This window comes from Micromys minutus (assembly GCF_963924665.1).
Source record: "Micromys minutus genome assembly, chromosome: 28".
In the NCBI taxonomy this organism is placed as follows: Eukaryota; Metazoa; Chordata; class Mammalia; order Rodentia; family Muridae; genus Micromys; species Micromys minutus.
The window spans coordinates 19023992-19045439 of record NC_137963.1 but is presented as its reverse complement, the minus strand read 5'-3'; the positions used below and the strand labels follow the sequence as shown (position 1 = coordinate 19045439).

Genomic DNA, 21448 nt, shown 5'->3' with positions numbered 1-21448 from the left:
AAATACACACTGACGAGTAACACACTCTCACCCACACTCATACACGTGCATTCACACACACTGATTTGCATATGGAGACACACACATGCCCCAAACATGGGGAACTAGTTCTAAGCTTTTGGGAGAGTTAATTGTTTTTCTTTAAAAAAAAAAAAAAAAAAAAAAAAAGGTAAGATTTTTGTTTTGTTTTGTTCCTGACATGGTCTCACTCTGGATCGTAAGAGCTTATTAATTTAGTCCTGACTGGTCTCAGATTACAACCCTCTAGCCTCAGCCTCCCGGATTCTTGGATCATAATCCTGAGATACCACACCCAGCTGTTTTCTTGTTTGTTTTGAGAGATAACCTTGGTACATGGACTGGCCATGAATTAGAGATTCTTCTGCCGAGAGATTTCTGGGTTGTCACCATGCCTGGCTCCAGAAAAGTGACCTTATTTTTAATGTGTATTTGTGTGTGTGTGTGTGTGTTTATTTGGTGGTTCCTCAACACGCTTGGGTGAAGAATGATGATTCTCTATTAGGGAAGAGTATGTTAACTAAGGGTCTAGTTTCAAATCAGGGAAGCACATGGAGCCACAGGGGAAAATAAGATTCCCTCCTAACAACCAGGTCATCTGAATTAACTCAGACAATCACAAGTTCACACGTGACAAACATCACGGCCAGTTTGCCATCGAATTTTTTTTTTTTTTTTTTTTTTTTGTGGTGGTAATGGAGCAATCGGGAGCACCCAGGCTGACCTCAGATTTACTGTGAACCCATCCTGTGCTGACAAATGAAACTCCCCAGCGGATGCTTTTCATTTCCGCCCTTGTAGAAGGATGAGATGGTGAATTCTCTTTCACTGTGGACAGTCTTGGCCTCCTTGGCTTTTCAGGTCCACTCTCTGTTTTTGTTTCTCAAGACATGGTTTCTCTGTGTAGCCCCGACTGTCCTGGAACTCACCCTGTAGCCGTGGAACTCAGAGAGCAGACTGTCTCTGGGATTAAAGGTGTTACCACCACTGTCACTTGGGTAATCTCATGTCTGCTTAGATTTCTTTTCTCTGAGCTTCCACGGCTAGGCCATTATGGGCTCAGTTTATTGTGTTCAGTTGGAGGAAGAAGAGGGAAGGTTCTGTTGGCCCGTGTCTGATTGCTTGTCCATCACGTTTTTTCCCATCTCTTTCTCCTTGAGTCCCTGGATAGCCACTCCTGCCTAAGGCATTGCTTAAATGGCGCCAACAGGAAAGGAGAGGCGTCACAAGAGAAAAAACGTTCACCTAGCCAGCAGTGAAAGAAATCTCACGTCTCCCTAAAACAAAAAGAAAACTCTGTGGAAGGCTGACCACCATGCAGGGCTGTCTGTCCCGGACAATGTAGGGCTTTCACAGGCAGGTAGCATTTGTGCCTTCACGGAAGCAGGAGTCACTCATTTCCTCTGAGAGGCTGTTAAAGCATGTCTAGGAGAGATGTGCTTGTTTGTGATACACTTGGCTTCAGTAACTGTTAGGCTGGAGTTGGGGACATAGTTTGTCCAGTAAAATGCTCTCTGTGCAAGAGGGAGGACCTAAGTTCGATCCCCAGAGTCTAGATACAACAGCCAGCCATGGTGGAGTATACTTGTAACCCCAGAACTTGGGTGCAATGGTCAGGAAGGTCCCTGAGGTCCTCAGGCTCACCAGGATAGCCTGCTTAGAATGACATTCAGGATTGACCTCTGGCTTCTGCCCATACATGTGTACACACACACACACACACACACACACACACACACACACACACGGAGTTAAAAGCAAACAGGACTGGAGAGACGGTTCAGTGGTTAAGAGCACTGACTGCTCTTCCAGAGGTCCTGAGTTCAATTCCCAGCAACCACATGGGGGCTCACAACCATCTATAATGGGATCTGATGCCCTCTTCTGGAGTGTCTGACGGCAGCTACAATGTATTCATGTACATAAAATAAATAAATCTTTAAAGAAACAAACAGCAACAACGAACAAATACAATGTAAAGGCCTTGAAGGTTTTCACAGGGAATCTGAGACCACCCTGAGCTGGTCATGGTGCTGCTCACCTTTAATCTCAGTACTCAGCAGGCAGATACAGGCATGCTGTTGCATATGATAGCAGCATGTGTTGAATAAGCTTTTTCCTGGCAACATTACCAGTGGGTTTTTTTTCTCCCTATAGACTGCTATAAACTTTCAAATTCTCTCTCCCTCTCTCTCTCCCTCCCTCCCTCTTTCTCTCCCTCCTTCCCTCTCTTTCCTTTCCTCCCTCCCTCCCTCTCCCCATCTCCTCCTCCCTCTCTGAGACAGGCTTTCTTTGTGTAGTCCTTGTTGTCAACTTGCTTGGTAGACCAGAACTCACAGAGATCCTCCTGCCTCAGCCTCACAAGTGCTGGAATTTAAGGTGCGAGCCACCATTGTTTAGTAATAAAAAAAAAATTGCCTTAGTAACTTTCATGCTTAATCTTTTATTTTTTTTTAATTTCTTTTATTCATATGAGTACACTGTAGCTGTCTTCAGACACACCAGAAGAGGGCATCAGATCCCATTACAGATGGTTGTGAGCTACCATGAATTGAACTCAGGACCTCTGGAAGAGCAGTCAGTGTTCTTAACCACTGAGCCATCTTTCCATTCCTTTATGCTTACTCTGATTTAGGCCTATACAAGGAGAGGGAGATAATGAGAAACACTTGCCAAGGTGGGGTCTGCACAGAGCTTCACCTCTGCTTTGATTTTGGAAGCTTTCTTAGTGTAGTCTGTGAACCATAAATTAAATACCTCTGCAAGCATATTCCTTACAGGAAGCATTCTCATGTGATGCTGATGTATTCAAAATAATTCAGGATGTAGGGCACCTAATATCTTTCTTCCTTGTTATCTTTTCTTTTTGGAGATAAGATCTAACACTGTGCCTCAGGTTAGCTCAGAACTCACCAGATTGTAGACCAGGATATCCCAGAACTCTCCAGGTTGATGAGATTATAGACTGGGAAAAGAGGAAGAAGAAAGGAGGGAGGTGAAGAAAGAGGGAAAGAAGTCAGGAAGGGAAGTAAATTAATGCTAGCCAATAATAAATACTACTGAAATCCAATAGTGTCTAAAAAATACGAAAACCAATGGTAAAAGGCAGGCATGATGGCCTCTTCAGACTAGCCAGGACTATAGAGTGAGAGTCTGTCTCAAAAGACCCCAAGCAAACAAAGCAAAATAAAACGTCATACTAGACGATCTCTAAATGCCAAGGGAAAGAAGCCAGGCCTAGGGCCTGGAAGTCCGTTTGGGGACAAGGGACTGGGTGCATATTTTACATACCAAGACAGACTTGACTTCCAAGTTCTCCCAGTATCCCTCAGTTCCTACCTGGCACACCGTGCCCCCAACCCTGAACTTTCTAGCCCAGGGGCTGGGCTGCCCTTTCTCCAGAGGCTCTTCCCTATATAATCCATTTTGGTCTCTTCTCTCTCTGCGCGCTTGTCCCCTTTTCTCTCCCTCCTCTACCTCCTCTTTCCCCCATGGTGCCTTTCCTGTTCTTGGTCCTTTGGGTCAGTAAACTCGCCCACCTGAGATCAGCTTCCCGATAATCCTGCCTCTAATATAATCTAATCTGGTTTAAATTGGCTCATTTCATCGGCGGAGGAGAAATAAGCTTTCAAAGTCTCCTTGGAAGACTTTACTGGGTTCTCTAGGTCAGAGTTGGGGAAGTGTTCAGGCAGGAGAAAGCCCGTCTTACTGGAGGTCTGGCTCCCTGGTCCTTAAGTGAAGAAGGCTTTCAGGAAAACCCCAGCCAGATTTCACTTCCCTAACCTCCGGAGGTCCCAGATTTCCAATACAAAGAAGGTTAGGGAAATGAAATCAAGCTGGGGCATTGACTTTTCCCAGGCAGTTTGTCATTCAAACAGACTTTCGGGGGGGGGGGGGGGGGGGGGGGGCAGTGATTGTGGGCGGGGGAGGGGATGGCTGGGGAGAACTGGGAAATCACCAGGGACTGTAAAGGAATCAGAATTGGATGGCTGTGGATCACTGGAGAAACACTTTCCTAGTGAAAAGTTGAATCTGACTTCACTTTATGTGATTTTTCCTCTGCAAACAACTTGCCCTAAAGCCGAGTAAGAGCCAGAATAATTTGCTTTTTGAAAATGCCTATTTTTCGGTGTGTGGGCGTTTATGGGTGTATAGGTGTCCTCTCTAAGGACTTCTAGACCGGTCGGTTCTTATGGGGTCATTAACATTATTTAAATATTCATGGATGGGGAGGGGACGACAGACTGAAATTTCAGACCTCTCTGAAATGAGGGATGGCTGGCCACCTGCCTAATGGAGCCAAACACTGAGTATCAGCTGCTTCCTTCCCCAACTCTGCCATTGTTAGCAGACACGCTTCGACACCCAGGAGCTCCTCCAGGCCGACCGTTGCTCGTCCACAGCAGCCTGAAGGAATGGACGAACCAAAGATTTTCCCCGGAACCTCTCTCTACCCGCATCTCAGCCTTTGGACAACATCAAACTCTTACTGTAACTAAGAAACAGTTCCCAGCTAACCCTTCTGCGTTGGCTTTTTCCCATGGGCCAGTCATGACTTTCTCCCCCTGAGGTAGGAACTCGGTACTGGGCTCTGTGAGCATGCACAAGCAACCGCACACTCCCATACGCACTCATACTTACATACATACATACATACATACATACATACATACATACATACATACATACATACATATATACGCTGCGACGCCTTCACAGGCCCGCATCCATGCCCACGGCGCCTTCCCCAGTTAGAAAACATTATCTTGGAGCTTCTCGCATCGCTTCAGTTTCTCCATTCATTCACGCAGGCAGGCATTCACTCCTCCCTTTCTTCGGGCTTAGGTTCTGTTCCAACTACAAAGAGGAGGTTTGGGTGGATGGGGAGGAGCAGTGAGAGGGCGGACCACGGGCCGGAGTAGGGCGGGCCCGGATGGGTGGGCGGGGCTCCGGGTGCCAGGCGAGCCCCGAGGCTGCTGCTCTTGGCAGATGCGCTGGCCCCAGGTTGGGGCTGTGCCGCGTCTTTCCCTGGACGTCAGGAGCAGCAGGAGGCAGCCGCACCACGCTGGAGCGGAGCCGGAGGACTGCGCCCTCGGAACTGGCGCCTAGAGGTGGGTGTCCAAGTTGGGGCGTGCCGGTTCGTCACTGTGGGGTTAGAGTGCTCCCCGGCACCGGGAAAAGGTGGATCGTGAGGGAATCTTCACGATCAACGGAGTCTTCTAATCTGTGTCTAGGTGGATCCTGTATGAGAAGCCAGCCATTCGAGCTGGAAAGGTCCATGTGCCTTTGCATTTCTTAGGTTTGGGGCAGGGCCGGGCTTCGGGCTGCTTTATTCAATACTTACATGTGCTTTAAAAAAATAAACAGCCCCACCTTCCGCCGAGATGTATAGGAAAAACGTCGGAATCAAATGTGACCGTGCAAAAGAGCCAGTAGGGGTAGACCACCGAGGTCAGTTAGGCAAAAGGGCTCGGGTCCTGCCTGCTGGGGTGGTGGTGGCATCTTTAGAAGTCCATAGCTTTGCAAGGAAACTGAGACGTAGGATGCTCAGCCGGAGCAATTTTGGACTGAAGTCTAGCCTACCGAAGTCCTTAGCTGATGCAGGAAGCAACGGTTCTGAAGGGCAGGAAGGTTGGGGTTCGAGCTGAGCAGGTTCGTCTGTCCTGAGGCTCGGGCCTTCAGGAGTTCGCGCTGGGGTTTCATCTCGAGTGAAGCCCGGGTGAGAGTCTCTGGGAATACTTGGAGGGGGGTTTTAGGAGCAGGTCGTAGAGAAAAGTGCCACCGGTAAAGTCCGTAGAGGAGGCACGCCGCCGTCAAGGAGCAGAGCAGAGATACTCTGGCAGCCCTGGGAAATTCTAGAGAAAGCCAGTGGATTAGAAGGGACTGAAACGAAGCCCGTGAGAACGGGAACCCGCTCTGGAGAGCAGAGGCGCAGGTGGCGGGATGAGAGCCGGTGAGGGTCGGAGCAGCCAGTGAGGAGCCAAACGGACTGGGCTAGCAGCTGGGTCGCTACTCACTAGGCCTGGCAATCCATCATCCAAGCCACATAAAGGTGCATCTGTGAAGAGGATGACAGTGGGTTCTTTCCTCAGACCCGGTCGTGGTTTGTCCCCAGAGATTGCATACTGGGTACTTTGTCAATCAGCGCCTTTCCCTGTGTCCATTCCAAGCCCAGTGCCAATAACCCAGCACATTTGCGACTGGCATTTGTCTTTGAAAATGGATTTTATTTGCCGTATTATATCTTTGAGTCTATGAACAAGTTTTACTTCTCGTTGGAAGCTCTTTTGGTCTCAGCACGTGCTCACAGGCGCCCGGAGGGTACAGATGTACACTTCCTATACACCTGTCATCAACATGGCCGGGTCGGCTTGTCTTTGTTCTGATGAGTTCACTTAAGACTCACTCTTGTCTCCCTGGCAGCGTTTCCATTTTAACCAAACATCCTTTCTTTCTGTAAGTCTGGAAGCACTCACGGTTTTGGCCAACTAGATTTTATAGTATGATGGGAAGGAATTTATTATTTTTAACATAGATGTGCATGTTCTGATCAGCTGTCTACGCTTGCTCTCCACTCTGTCTTTGATCTTTTTCCTTTTTAAAAAGAGAATCCTCTCCCTTGGATAGGGGAACCTCAAGAGTCCTGTGTAACACAGCCCCCGACCCTTGGGCCAGGAGCATCCAAAGTAACCCTGTCTAGGTCTCCATCTCTGCCCCAGCAGAATGCACCCTGGAGTTCTGTCTGGTGTCTGCGATGCTGAGGTGCAATGCTGAACAGCTTGACTGATCTTTGAGTTCGGACAAACATTCTGAAATCCCTATTACCTCATAGCTCCAGCATGACAGTTGGCGGCGCTTTCTGCCAGGGGAGTGCGGAGTCATGTTGTCAGAATTCATTTAACTTTCATAAGTGGTTTGTTCTGACCCAGTAGCCCGAGGATCTCCAGTGAGTAAGGTGAAGCAGGCTGGCTTAACTTACTGATCAAATGACCCTGGCTGGTTGTTGTATTTCTCGAACATTCAATATTTTATAATAGGGCTAACCTGGTGGCACTGTGGACCGTCTAGTTGTTGCTGGCGCTCCATGTACTATCCTCAGAGTCAGTGGGCTCTCGGAGGGCACGGTGGCTCAGGCCTATACCCCCAGCGTAGTAGAAGCAAAAGCTTCTCTGAGTTCCAGGTCAGCCTGAGCTGCAGAATGGACCTTGTCTTGGAGAGGGGGTGGGGTGCATGCCTTTAATGACAGCCCTCCGGAAGTAGGTAGTATTCTGTGAGTCTGAGGGCAGCCTAATCTACATAGTCTCAGGTCAGCCAGGGTGACAGAGAGAGACCCTGTCTCAAAAGGTAACCAACTACCACATTTTTAAAATGAAAATTAATGGGCTCTTAAAATACTCATGGCCCAGATTTTCATCACAGTTGCTATTAGTCTGATTACTAGGGTAATGCGACCTTTAAATAAAGGTGAAATTGGATTCGGATGAAGGTTGGGTTGAGAGATTTTTAATAGTTGAAACAGGAGCATTGCTGGAAATTAACTTTCCAAGCGCAAAGGTTTGCTGTCTGGTTCTGGGCTTTGATTTCCATGTATTACAACATCAGTAGAGCCGATGGTGGGACTCCAGTCAGCAACTAGAATGACTGTTTCTTTGATGTGAAAAGCAGGAGTGGCCATTGTGCTTAGGTAACTGGACGGGTTCTGTGCCAGCCACTGGCACTTGGAAGAGACTGCTTAATGAACGCATGAAGTTCAGCAGTTTTAGTGAGTTTTGATGGGAGGTGTTTTGTTTCTGCTTACAAACTCAGCACCCAAAGGCAGATTTTCTATGAAGTGAAAGCAAGCAAGGAAGTAAGAAAGAAAGTGGGGGGGTGGCAGTAAAAAAGATGCGTAACGCTATCCTGTGTACTTGGAGTTTGTTGCTCAGCCGTCTGCAGAGATGCTTCCTTCTGCAGCCGATGGGAACTGATGACCCACAACCAGACATTAAGCAGAGTGTGTGACTGTGGACCACTCAGCCCTAAATGGGAGGTCTCCATCAAATTCCCCTCAGAGCTCAGAGAACCCAAGAAAGAGGAGAGGAGACAGAAAGAGTATAAGGGCCAGAGAAGATGGAGGATATCAAGAAAGCAGGGTCCTCTAAATCTACATGAGCCAAGCTCATAGCTCACAGGGCCTGAAACAGCTTGCAGGGGGCTGGCATGGAGCCGCACAGGCCCCTGCGCTTACATTTAGTTTAGGATTTTTATGAGATTCCCGAACGCGTCAACAAATGGGTCTGGTTCCTGTGCCTTCTTTTGGGTCTTTTCCTTCTGTTGGTTGATCTTGTCCAGCTTCAATGTGATAGTCTTTTGTCTTATCTTATTGTATTTTATTTTGTTATTATTTTTCTAATGAGTGAATAAATGAATACCTAGCCACTAGCCCAAAGATTAACCACAGAACTGTCCTTTATATTTTAAGATCGACATTGTATATTTTAGAATCTTGAGGTAGAGTTTTGTAAGCCCTGCCTGGGTCTGTGCAGTCCTGCATTATAAAAGGTTTTTTTTTTTTTTTTTTTTTTTTTTAGAAGTCAGTAACTGTGTAGGAGGTCTGTTGTTCATTTTATTCTTTGCATTAATATGGAAGCCTGACTATGTAGACTTTCTGAGCCTGTGGTCTGCCTCACGGCCTCACGGCCTCTCCTTGTCACTTGGCGATGTGTTCTCCGTCTGGCGGCCCCTCCTTGTCTCACACTTACTCACCAAGTCATTGTCCTGTTGCTGCTTTAACGGTCTACCTTCTTTCTTTCCTTTTTAACTTTTTTTTTTGATTTTTTTTTTTTTGTAAATTTCATATCATGCACTCCAGACCACTTATCACCCCCTTCCTTTGTATCCACAGCCCTGCCGTAGCCAACCCCCACCCAAAGAAAATAAAATAAGATGGAATTAAACACACAAAAGTCTCTTGTCATGGAGACTGTGGTGTGTCACACATGATGAGCCACGCATGTGTCACCCATGTGTCACCCTTTTTTTTTACACATCTTCACCTTCACGTTGAGTAGCCACAAATCTTGGCTTTACGTTTTCTCACCGACCCAGGGTATGATACTGCTGGTGCTGAGACTCTCCTTCCCCGTCTCGGGTCTGTTGAGGTGAAATCTACATTCTGATCACGTAACTGATGATTTGTGTACAAGATGGTGGCAGGGAAGTTCTGCTTCTTTGGATTTGGGAGTAGGCATGAAAACTGTCCAGACCTCAGGGCTAGTTAGCAGACTAGACCCAAAAGATGAGCCTGTTTCATTGGGGATGGGAGCGTGGACACAGACCAGAATGCATCTAAGCGTCCTGCAGTGTGCCAGTCAGCCCCTGCACACCCCTGCACACCAGCCGAGAGTCACCCTGATCAGTAGCAACTATGTCAAGAAACCTTGAGCTGGGGGCTGGTTGGCAGCACATACTACTTTTACAGAGGACCCAAAGTGTGTCTCTCAGTACCCGTGGTGGGTAGTTCACAATTGTCTGGGACTCCAGTTCCAGTTCCAAATACTTCTTTTGGCCTCTGAGAGCAACTTCACTCCCATGGACACATCCACACCCAGGTTCACAAACATATACATAATTAAAAAAAATAAATGTAATATTAAAAGAAATAAATAGAGACAGAGAGGTGGATTGTCTGGGGGTTTAAAATCAGCCTGGTCTACATAGCAGATTTCAAGCCACCCAGGATATATATTGTGATCCTATCCCAAAAGAAAAGAAAAAAGAAAGACAAGACAAGAAAAAGAAAACAAAAAAGGAACAAGGTCTTGCAGTTGAGGGTGTATCTCAGTCAGTAAAGTGCTTGCCTAGCAAAGAAACCCTTTGGTTTGGTTCCCTACATAGAGTTTGCTTATATAGGCCTGTAATCCCACAACTCAGGAATCAAGGGCAGGAGGACAAGGTCATCCTTGTCTGCATAGCCAGTGTGAGCCAGCTTCTCTATTTAAGAGACTATTTAACAGTAAAATAACCCGCACACGGGAGGCAGAGGCAGGTAGATCTCTGTGGTTCCAAGACAGCCAGGGCTACATAGAGAGATCCTGTCTCAAAGCAAACAAACAGGTAACAAAAATAAAATACCACCACAACAAAATTAAATAAACACGTGCAAGTGTGTCACTCTTTCCAAAACAAGAAAGGATCCCTGGCCTAGCTGCTGACCGTATTCCCAGGCATCCTAGATGAGACGTCGTTCATTGCTGTGCCCTCTGCAGCTGTGAAACTTTCCCCTGGGACTTGAGAGGGAAATCAGAAACGTGATGCTCACTAGCACCCCAAGAGTACACGGGATATGAGTAGGTTTCTAAACAAGTGGCTGGGATGCGGTAACCACTGGATGACTCTGCCATCCATCAGTCAGCACCTGCTGGGCCTTTTCTTTCTCACTCCTAAGACTTGCCCAGGACTGAGTCCTGGCTCTCAGTACCCAAGTAGGTTGTGCCAGGCCAGCTGTGCCACCTGGAGGCCCGGGGAAGGGGGACAGAAGTGGATTTGTGCCCTTCAGTCTGTGCACCCCCCAGAGACCTTGCTTTTCTCCTTTGGATCCTTTCGTTTTTTTAGGCCCCATGGGTACCACTGCTAGGTACTCACTCTCTAGGGCTTCCTCCTTCCCACCTTTTTCATTAGATGCTGAGCTCTATCCCCTTTGCTTTCTTCCTTTCTCTTTTGAACCGAAGACGAACCTGGGTAAAGACTTGGGTTGAGCCCATACACACTCACTGTGCATTGAGGCCTTCCCTCGAATGTTATGAAGTAGTGTTATACCCACTAAAGAGCCATTGTTAATCTGCAGGGCCTCTGCATACTAGACAAGTGGTCTGCCTCTGGATTACATCCTTAGCCCCCCGCGGTCTGCTACAGCCACTTTAGCCTACTTTCGTGTTTGACTCCAATTTTCCCTCTGTTCCATGGCTCCTGCCCTCTTTACCAGAAGAAGCGTCACATTCTGCTACCTTTTAATTGAAATCACTTATTAAATAGATAGTCACTGGTGGGTTTTTGAAAGGAAACTGGATTTATCATGGGGTCAGCCCAATGAAAGAATCCCCTTTGTGAATTCTGAGCTGTTTCTCTTACATGATGTTCATCTGCCTTGCAAACGAGAGGAGGCAGGGCCATTGGCTAGAGAAGAGGTCACAGGCGCCCAACTGGCCTCAGAACACTCCTGAGTCCCGGCATTTGGACTCAGGAACCAGAGCTCTAGGTCTCAGAGTGGAATGTGGCTTCTCAAGGCAGGGAAGCCTGGACTTTTCTGACTATCTGCTCCAGAGGCCCCAAGTGAAGAAAACCAGGAGCCATTCTGGTTGTGGAAGGGGAGTGGATGCTATCTATGCAGGTCACCAGCTCAGTCATTATGGGGAAGTTTCGCCACTTCCAACTGACTCCAGCAATTGTCCTGAGAAAAGAATCTGGAGCTTATGTTTTTCTTGTTGCCTTTTTGAAAGAGATCTCATATAGAATAGGCTGGCCTTGAACTCACTATGAAGCTGAAGAAGATGGTCTTGAGTCTTTGGTTCTCCTGTCTACCTCCCACATACTAGAAATGTAAGTGTGTATTACCAGATTTGTGTAGTGTTGTCTAAGACTGAAGCCAGGGTTTTATGGATGCTAAGCAAACACTCTATTCATGACCTAATCCATCCCCTTAGCCCCCAGAGCTCAAAAAGGTCATTCTCAGGGTGCTGGGTACCTTGCCTAGACTCAGTGTGTACCAAAAAGCTATACTGCACCCTAGCTCCCAATTTAAAAATATGCCGGTCTGAAAGGTTCGTGAGCCCACTGTGCCTAATTTTGTTTCTCTTGAGCTGCTTTCACGGTGCTGCCCAGGATAGCCCTGAGCTCCTGGACTCAAGCGATTCTCCTGAGTCAGCCTCCCAAGTAGAGGGCACTGTGGGTAACATGATCATGCCCAGCCTGTGCTTTCCCTACTGTAGTCACTAACCTACTGGTTGCTACAGACTATGTGCCTTGTGATCATCAGTAGGTAGGTTTGGTTTTTTTTTTTTTTTTTTCGGGTTTCTGGGGTTTTTGGTGGGATGGAGGGTGTTAAGGCACTGTTCAAAACACCCATGGGTAAAGGCAGCAAGGGCTCTTCCTTAAAACCCAGTGCCATGTATATTGACTTATTTTCTAGCCAGTCTGCATAAAAGACACACCGTCCTGGTATTTTATTTACAAGCTGTAAGCCTTGATTGTGCAGGTTTTGAAGTATTCTAACTTACATCCCAGCCATACGTCCCTTGTTTCTCCTGACCATGTGTTCATGGTCCTCCATCTCCTCTCTTGGGAGCCTCCTCCTCCTCCTCTCTCTGTGTTCTTTTTCCTTCTTCCGGTCTCTCCTGAGACCCTCCTCCTCCACTTGATCCTCAAGTCCCGCCTTTCTCTCCCTACTGTCCAATCACAGGCTCTAGCCTTTTACTAACCAATTAACATTAAATTGGGGAACACGGTTTACCTAGCATTACTGAACTCTAGGATACCCTGGACCGAGCAATCCAATCTTGAGGCACGAACTTAGCATCTGAATACAGAGTAGGAAAAACAACTACTGTGTTGATGGTTCTGATCCTGATTTTTACAAAAGCGAGGAAGAGCTTTAGTACTAAATTACACACTCACACTCAAGGAGCAAGCAGCAAGAACTGTAGCTGCCTAGTTAAAAAGTGAAGATAACAGTATTGATTGTAGTTGAATTAGGACTCTTGAAAAGGTGATATTTTATTTATTTATTTTTTTGGAAGCCAGAGTTTAAAAAACCAGTTGGAATCCCCAGGGTGGCAACACGCCTGTCCTGGGGGGGGGGGGGGATGACCTATCCCAGCCCATCTTTGATCTCTGCCACAGTGAGCCGGAAACACTCTAGAGCAGGGTAGCTCGGTGTTTGCCGGAACTTAATACAAGAAACTTAATACAGTTCCTCATGTTGTGGTGACCCCTCCCCCAACCATAAAATTATATTATTGCTACTTCATAACTGTAATTTTGCTACTGTTAGGAATCGTAACGTAAATATCTGATATGAGACCCCAGAGGGATCGCAACCCATATATGGGGGGTGGTGGCTCAGTGACTAAGAGGTTCTGCTGTTCTTGCAGAGGACTTGGTCAGCTTGCAGTTGTCTATAAATTGTCCAGCTTCAGGGGTATCCAACTCCTCTGGTCTCCACAGGCTGGGCCATCAGGGTTGTGGGCTTTACCATTGGACTGATGTAAGGATTCGAGTTGAATCGCTGCGCAGGGTCTGGGAGGGACAGCATCTCCATTTCCACGGTTCTGAAGCAGGAAGGGGTGCCTGTCACAATCTGGAAGACATACTTTCTCAGTCTTTGATGTTTCCTCAGCTGGAATGGAGCATGTTCTGAGAGGGACCTGAGTGTTTTTGTTTCAGTGTGTGGCACATAGCACTGGCAGTCTTGGGTGACTTGTCCCTGTTAGAAAGCATTCGTGGCACATCAGAAGAATGACTTTCTGTTAGGGAGCGGGCTTTGTGACATCTGGGACAGCAGTGTGACTTCTGCTGGAAGCCTGTGGATGTATGGTTCAGCATTTCTTCTCCCTATCCATCTGTCCGTCCATCTGTCCGTTCGTCTGTTCGTCCGTCTATCTATATATCTTGACATGCTCATGGATCCCAGGCTGGTCTCGAACCTTTGATCCTCCTGCTTCCACATCCCAAGTAGTGGGGTTGCAGTTGTAAATCACAAACCTCATCCTGCTATGAGTCTCTCTGAACTTGATTGTCCTAGAAACCTCAAATGAATCAAACCACACAGTATTTGCTTTTTGATACTGGTTTATTTCACCCAGCATAGTCCCCAGGATTCATCCAGACAGTAGCAAATGCAGGATTTTATCCCTTGAATTAGCCCATTGCTTTTCAGAGGGCCCGTCTGTGGTCCTGCTCAGTCTCCCAAGTGCTGGGATTACAGGTAAGCCTTTCCTTTTTGGAGGAGGAGGAGGAAGATTTTTAAAACAGAGTAACACACAATAGTACTGGCTGGCCTGGTATTTGTAGTAATCCTCCTTTGTGGTTTCCTAAGGGTTTTTTTTTTTTTTTTTTTTTTTTTTTTTTTAATTTGTTTTGTTTTGCTTTGTTTTTGAGGCTGAACATCCTATGCTATGTTGCTTAGGCTAATCTCAAATTCTTGAATTTAAGTACCTCCCTTCCCCAGCCTCTAGCATAGCTGAGACTGCAGGCGTGTGTGTGTGTGTGTGTGTGTGTGTGTGTGTGTGTGTGTGTGTGTGTGTGTGTGTGTGAGAGAGAGAGAGAGAGAGAGAGAGAGAGAGAGAGAGAGAGGGAGAGGGAGGGAGGGAGATTTCAGGTCAGCAGGCTTACCTGATGAGCCATCTCAATGCCCCAGCCCTACCCCTCATCCCCTTCTTCTGGAAGCCATTTGCTATGTAGTTCAGGTTGACTTGGCACTTGCTGTATAGTGCAGGCTGGCCTTGAACTCAGGGCACTCCCCTCTTCCTCTTCATCCCAAACTGTGTGTTTTACTGCTTTCAAAACTGAATAAATGCAGGCTGCAGATCCCAGGACTAGAAAAAGAGTGAATAGGTCAATGTTGAAAATCCACTCATCCCTCCATGGCCGAGAGTGTGCTTCATCTAGTTGGCCTTGCAGCGGAGAGTCGTGATCCATCTTCTAGATCAGTGCAGAGTGAAAGGTCTGTGGTGTGAGCTGTCTGCCTACTCAAGGGGTCGCTGACCCAGGGATGCAGATCAACAGGGCTTGTGGCTTACAGAGCAGAGGAAGAGCTGTCCCGAGAGACCAGCTTCAAATCCTGACTCTCTCTTTTGCCAGTTCCAGCACACTGAACTTTCTTTGGTAAATTCAGTGTTCTTACCTGAATTGCTTGGACAATGGGACATGGCTCATAGTTGGAAAGACTGAACTCGGGGAAAACCTAGACGCAGGATTTAACTGACAACCTAGCATGTGGTACTGAGAACCAGGGAGCAAAATAGTGTCTGGCTGTTTGTAAGATTTGTTCTTACAAATATGACCAAAATATGTGAATGTCTGCATTCTCTCCCATGTTTCTTTTGTTAGTTTTTTGAGACAGGGTCTCCCTATATGTATTCCTGGCTGTCTTGGAACTCACTCTGTACACCCAGGCTGGTCTTAGACTCGGAAACCATCTGCCTCTGCCTCCTGAGTGCTGGGATTAAAGGCATGTGCCTCCCTGTTGGCCTCTGCTGCCATTTTCAAGTGTTCTGGGTCTCTGTCACTCTGTGTCAACAGTTTTAGCTCAGCATCCTGTTTTCAAGACCCATCAGGTGCAGAGGCGACGTGGTGACTTTTGTGTATCAGATAATGGATAAAGAGAGCACCCGGAGCCTGGCTTGCTTATCTTGGGAGGATAGAGGAGGAAGAAGAACCTCGTGCATTTGGGTTAGTCTAGTGTCTCTAACAGAAGTTAGCTCCAGGCAGAGCAGGGGAGCAGGTGCCAGGGCTCAGTCTCCTGAGTGACAGTCATTGAAATCCAGAGCGGTTCCCAATGAAGGACTTCATGTGTGAATTATTTTAATCCCAGATGGCAAAAGTCCCTCACTGTTCTAGTAACTGTTACTTTCCTGTGTGCGCAGACTAAGCTCTGCACGGCTGCATGTTCGGTACATGATCTAAACCCACTCCCCCCACAGCTACACCCTCAGCCACAGAAGGGCTTTAAATACTACAAAGAATGAAGCTAATTGGTGAATAAAATATTAAAGAACTCCCCCAAGGCGTTCTAGGATGTAGACTTGGGGCACAAACAGCTTCTAGAACAGTGGTTCTTAACCTTCCTAATGCTATGACCCTTTAACACAGTGATCCCCCCCCCCAACCACAAAGTTATTTTCTTTGCTACTTCACAAATGTCATTTTACGACTGTTGACGAATTGTAATGCAAATGTTTTGGAGACAGAGGTTTGCCAAAGGGGTCATAACCCACAGCCTGAGAACTGCGGCTGTCTAGAACATTCTTTCCTCTGTTCCTGTTTGTCTGTTGGGTGGGTGTTCCTCACCCTAGGGTGAGTTGACTTCAAGGCATCTGGACCCTTTATCAGTGTGGAGAAGAAACTAAACAAAACAGCCCAGCCCCAACAATAGGCTTTTTAAATGCATTGTACACAGACCAGGTTCAAAAGGCTTCTTCTGGGGTGGGGGGAGGGTGAACCGGGAATTTCCTCCTCCACCCAGGCTGTCCAAAAGCCGTAAGCTAATATTGTGAGAGAGAAGAAATGTGCAGGTCTCAGCTTTCCCCGGGGTATCACTTTGTGTTTTTGCTTACGAGGATTAATAAAGACTTCCCTCCAAATGCCCTGATAGTTCCTGCTTCAGTTGGAAATTTTCTGAGTTTTGCTTAAGTCAAGGGAGGCTTCTTGGATCCTGCTGGGGGCTCTTTCGACATCCACACGTTCTCCTGGTGTTATCTGTCTTAGCCCCCTCTTCCCTTAGCACCCCTTCCCTTTCCATTAGCACCCCTCCCTTCCTTTCCCTCTTCTCTTTAAGAAAAGCAAAACAGCAGAAAACACAATCAAACATAGCCAGCAACAACAAAACTCACTGTGCAGCCTAAGCTAGCCCTCCTGACAACCCCCTGATCCGGCACTAAGTTTTGGTTGAGCAATGCTCAGTCTCCTTGATGTTGGTAGGGTATGTTGCTCTGTTCTAAAATTTGCTCTTTCTAGTAGTGGTCACTAAAAGTGAAAAAGAAGATGCAGGAGAGATGGCCTGTCACTCCAGGGGAGTGTGGCTCTGCCTTCTGTGGGCACCTGCACTCATGTGTGCGAATGCCCACAACCCTCCTCCCTCTGCCCCTCAATTGAAATAGAAAGAACACACTTCCTTTTCTGAAGTGGAAATGAAGCTTCCCATGGCTTTGGGCAAATGAGAGTTTAACAAGTGAGCGTTTCCCTGATTGGGCTTGATTTACATCAGCGTTCCATAATCCTCTGGGGTTTTGAACTTTGTTCAAATAAACTTTCAACTGCATTAGTTTAAAGAGGGCCGAATCTCCAGCAGATTTCCTTGGCTGGTTTTGTGCTTTGTTCTTTTTTCCCCCCTCATTAGGTATTTAAATGAGCATCACAAAGAGGGGGTGTAGGGGTGGTGTGCTGGCTCAATGCAGTGACAGTGGAACCCTAACACTATACACTAGTTATGGAGTCATGGGTTCCTCTGTTCTTGCTACTCCAGAGGTGGGGTTGAGGTGGTATTTAAGATTGGAGCTTTTGAATTTAGGAAGGGGGTTGTTGTTTTTGTTGTTTGTTTGGTTTTGCTTTGAGACAAGGTTTCATAGTGTAGTTCTGGCTGTCCTACAGCTTACTATATAGACCAGGCTGGTCTTGAACTCACAGAGATTGTCCTGCCTTTGCCTCCTCAGTACTGAGGTTGAAGTTCTGCACCTCTTTGACTAGCCAAGGTTGAAGCTTTCTTGAGATTGGGAAGATGTCTCAGTTTGGTAGGATGCCAGCCAGCATGAAGACTGAGTTCAGGTCCTTAGCACCACCACAAAAACACCGGTGTGGTAGTGCATAGCAGGTCTGTGGCCCTAGTGCTGACAGGTTGAGGACCAGTAGGCCCTCAGAGATCACTGGCCAGCCAGTTTAGCCAATCAGTGAACAATGGGTTCTGTCTGTCTGTCTATCTGTCTGTCTGTCTGTCTGTCTGACTGACTGACTACTTTCGAGGAACTGTTTTATCTTCTCATGTGGGTTTCAGGGGTTGAACTTGGATGGCCAGTGTTGGTGGCAAACGCCATTCCTAGCAGAGCCACCTTGTCAGTGTCTTCTTGTCTGTTTTCAGTGGAGCAGAACCTTTAGCTGTCTTCACCATCCCATCCGAAAGTGTCTCTCAAGTGTAGACTCTAGGAGATCCTACGAACGCCTGTTGAATTTGTGATAAAATGACACAAGCAATTTCTTTTTGGCTTTTTGACTCTTAACACTGAGAGGTGTGGATAAAGTATGGAGGGGAAAAAAAAATGATAGTCTCCTTATGATTCATCTGATAGCAGAGACAGAAAAAAAATATTCTAGAGATATAGCCGGCACCAATGACTCCTGGTGAAGCTCACAGGCTTCAGTTTCCACGTGGTCTGACTTATCAGGAGGATGCCAGAACGATTTAAAGATTTATGAGCATTTTATTCTGGATAAGTCATAATCAAGTGATTATTTCTATTTTTGTTGAATTGTCATTTGATTAGGTCAAGGGTACCTTCCTTCACTTTATTGCCCTGACTCATTGTGGGTGGCTGCTTGCTAAGTAACCCTGCAACTGGAGAGGAAGGGGCTGGCAGCCTCCCCGCCCAATGGGCATCCTGGCACACTGCATGGAGGGAAGGAAGCATGTGATCCTGGCTTATAGCAGAGTGACAGGACAGCCCAGCGGAGCCCAATGTGGGATATGCTGTGTAGGAAATATTATAGTCATTGGCTGAAGACACCCCAAGGACCAAAGTCTCAGCACAAAAGAGATCGATTTGCCTCAGAGGGACAGAGGTCAGAGATAAGGAACAAAGACAGGAGATGGGAGAGGGAGAAGGGAGCAGAGATGAGGGAAGAAAGGGGACAAGGAGAAAGGGGGAGGGGGAGCAGTATTTATCCTGGCAGGGGGCAGAGACAAGGGACTAGAAGGGAGAGAGACAGACGTGTCCCATGGGCAAAAGGCAGTTTATGAAAGTAAAATGGGAAACCCCATGTTAGGATAAGGTGTTTAATTTTAATTGGGCATGCGAATTAGGTGAGCCAAAAGGGGCTTTTGGTGTACTTCAATCCTTTGAACATTGGTGGTCAGCCTCAGAGGGAGGATTGGCCAAATAAGGGAATAGCTCTTGGGGGTAGATTTAGGAATGTAAGGGTTTTAGCAAGGCAGAGGGAATTGGGGAGAAGGGCAAGGCATAATGGAGCCATGCCCATCACACTTGAGCTGGCCAAAGTCCCTTCCCCCTGTCTCAAAAAGAAAAGAAGAAGAAGAAAAGGAAAGAAAGAATGGAAATTAAACAGTAGATGTGAGTGAGTGGTTCCAGGTCATACACATCTGTCACAGTTCCAGAGGGGAGGCTTTCTACCCTACGCCTAACTAACTACCCAGCAGCCATTTGGATAATCCCAAGGAATAACAATAAATTTTAGAGCAATCATTTAAGTTTTAGAAAATGAAAAGGTTCTTATCAATTATTTGCTCGAGTCCTTTCATTTCTACAGATAAGACTATAAGACCCAAACCACTGGGTCCCTGTGATTGCCCAGGTGGTAAGTCTTTTTCAAAGCTTAATAAAATAAATAAACGAGTCAATAGCAGACTAAAGGTCTTACTACCCACCCAGAGAAGCTTTTGACCTCCAGAGACCCTAATTATAATGGGACATTTCTTCACATATTCTTGAGTCTTGGGTGGCATACTGGTATTATATTTTGCGTCTCTCATTCTTTAAAAACATTATTTAATTACTTCTGTATGGTGTGTGTGTGTGTGTGTATGTGTGACAGAGAGAAAGAGAGAACTCAATTTACAAGAGTTAATTCTCTCCACCATGTGGATTCCAGGGATTGAACTTAGGTCATCAGGCTTGGCAGCGAGTATAGGAACCTGTACCTAAGAAGCATCCCACTGGCTCCCTCCTCCCCCTCCTCCTTCCCCTCCTCCTCCCCCCCCTCCTCCTCTTCTACCTCCTTCTCTTTCTGCTCCTGTCCCTTCTCTTCCTCTTCTTCCTTTTTTATAGGGTCTCTTTGAGCCCTAAACTGGCCTTGAACTTGTCGTGGCCCTGAATTTTTACCCCTCCTGCTTCTGCCTTCCCATGCTGGGCCTTTACCCACTAGTGTGGCTCTAGCTAAACCTTTTGTTGTATTGTGAAAGAAGGAGGAGAAAAGGGGAAGCCAACATTTACGTAAAACTTAACTCACTCAACAACTTAATATACTAAGTGGAAATGCCCATCTTTCCGTATCACATTTTCCAAGATTTACTTTGTTTCTAGGAAACCGAAGGTGCACCATCTGTCTTACTTGTCTAACAGCTTTGGCACTAGATGTCTCATTGGTATTGAAATCTGGACAAAGGCCGGAAATTGAAGAAATGGAAAAAAAAAAAAGGCTAAGTTCCTCTGCCTCCCACGCAGTATGGTGGTGACTCTTATTAATGTTATAACCTGGAAAGGTCAGGCCAGGGAGCTCAGACACCTTGTTAGCTTTCTGTTGCTGTGGTAAGGACCATGACACAGTCTCAATCCATCTCTGTCTCAGTCAGGGTTTTTATTCCTGCACTAACATCATAACCAAGAAGCAAGTTGGGGAGAAAAGGGTTTATTAAGCTTACACTGTTCACATTGCTGTTCATCACCAAAGGAAGTCAGGACTAGAACTCAAGCAGGTCAGGAAGCAGGAGCTGATGCAGAGGCCATGGAGGGATGTTACTTACTGGCTTGCTTCCTCTGGCTTGCTCAGCCTGCTTTCTCATAGAACCCAGGTCTACCAACCCAGGGATGGCACCACCCACAATGGGCTGGGCCTTCCCCCCTTGATCACTAGTTGAGAAAATGCCTTACAGCTGGATCTCATGGAGGCCTTTCTTCAAGGGAGGCTCCTTTCTCTGTGATAACCCCAGCTTGTGTCAAGTTTGACACACAACCAGCCAGAACAGTCACTGAGAAAAGTCAGGGCAAGAACTGGAGGCAGGAGCTGAGGCCACGGAGCACTGCTTTCTGACTTCATCCGCCTGCTTTCTAACGTAGCCCAGGCTGGTGCCTCAAATCATAGGCTGGCCCTCACACAGAAATCATTAATCAAGAAAATTCTGCCAATGACTTGCCTACAGGCTAGTCTGATTGAGGCGACTCCTTATTTGTTTTCCCAACTGGTTCTAGCTTGGGTCAAGTTGACCAAAAAACAACCAACATACACGTCATATCAAGATACAGGATCTAATGTGTAGACAGACTTCAGTGTTCCTGACCCATTATTTTTTTTAGGTAGTTTCTCAGGGACCCAGAGGCTGAATTTGGAGTCGCTTGTAGTGACTTGTGTTTGACCCCTGCTGGCTCCCTTCCCATCCTCCCCCTCCCCCCCACTTTTTTTCCTTCTTGCTCTTGCCAGAGCAGGACTCCACCGCAGCCTTTAAGATCTGGCATTCACAATATGCTTTGGGAATTTACCAAATCAACTCTTGCTTCTCATAAACAGCAACTCACAGCCCGGGTGGCACCAAAAAGAAAAATAGGACAGTCAGCAGAAGATGCCAGTACTACAGAGAATGCATTACAACCACGCCTCTTCCCTGCCTATGATGGAGGATGATGGCGTTGATGGCGTGAGCCCTTGCCACATACTCTCCAAAGACCCTCAAGTAGATCTGTTTACTCTTTCTAGAAATGATGAGCCTCCCTGCAGAACCCAAGGACCAAGTCAC

At 46.8% G+C, this 21448-nt stretch overlaps 1 protein-coding gene across 2 annotated transcripts in view; it reads left to right on the top strand.

Annotated features, from left to right (window-relative positions):
* Positions 1-21448, top strand: part of PALM2AKAP2 (PALM2 and AKAP2 fusion) — a gene marked incomplete at both ends in the record, with an annotated part of 298468 nt that overhangs the window by 198429 nt on the left and 78591 nt on the right. Inside the window, one exon of one of the 2 annotated variants that reach the window (XM_080940225.1) lies at positions 5033-5129. The exons of the other annotated variant lie outside the window; for it this stretch is intronic. Of the gene's footprint in view, positions 1-5032; positions 5130-21448 lie in introns of those variants that run through there. 2 annotated transcript variants of the gene reach the window in all.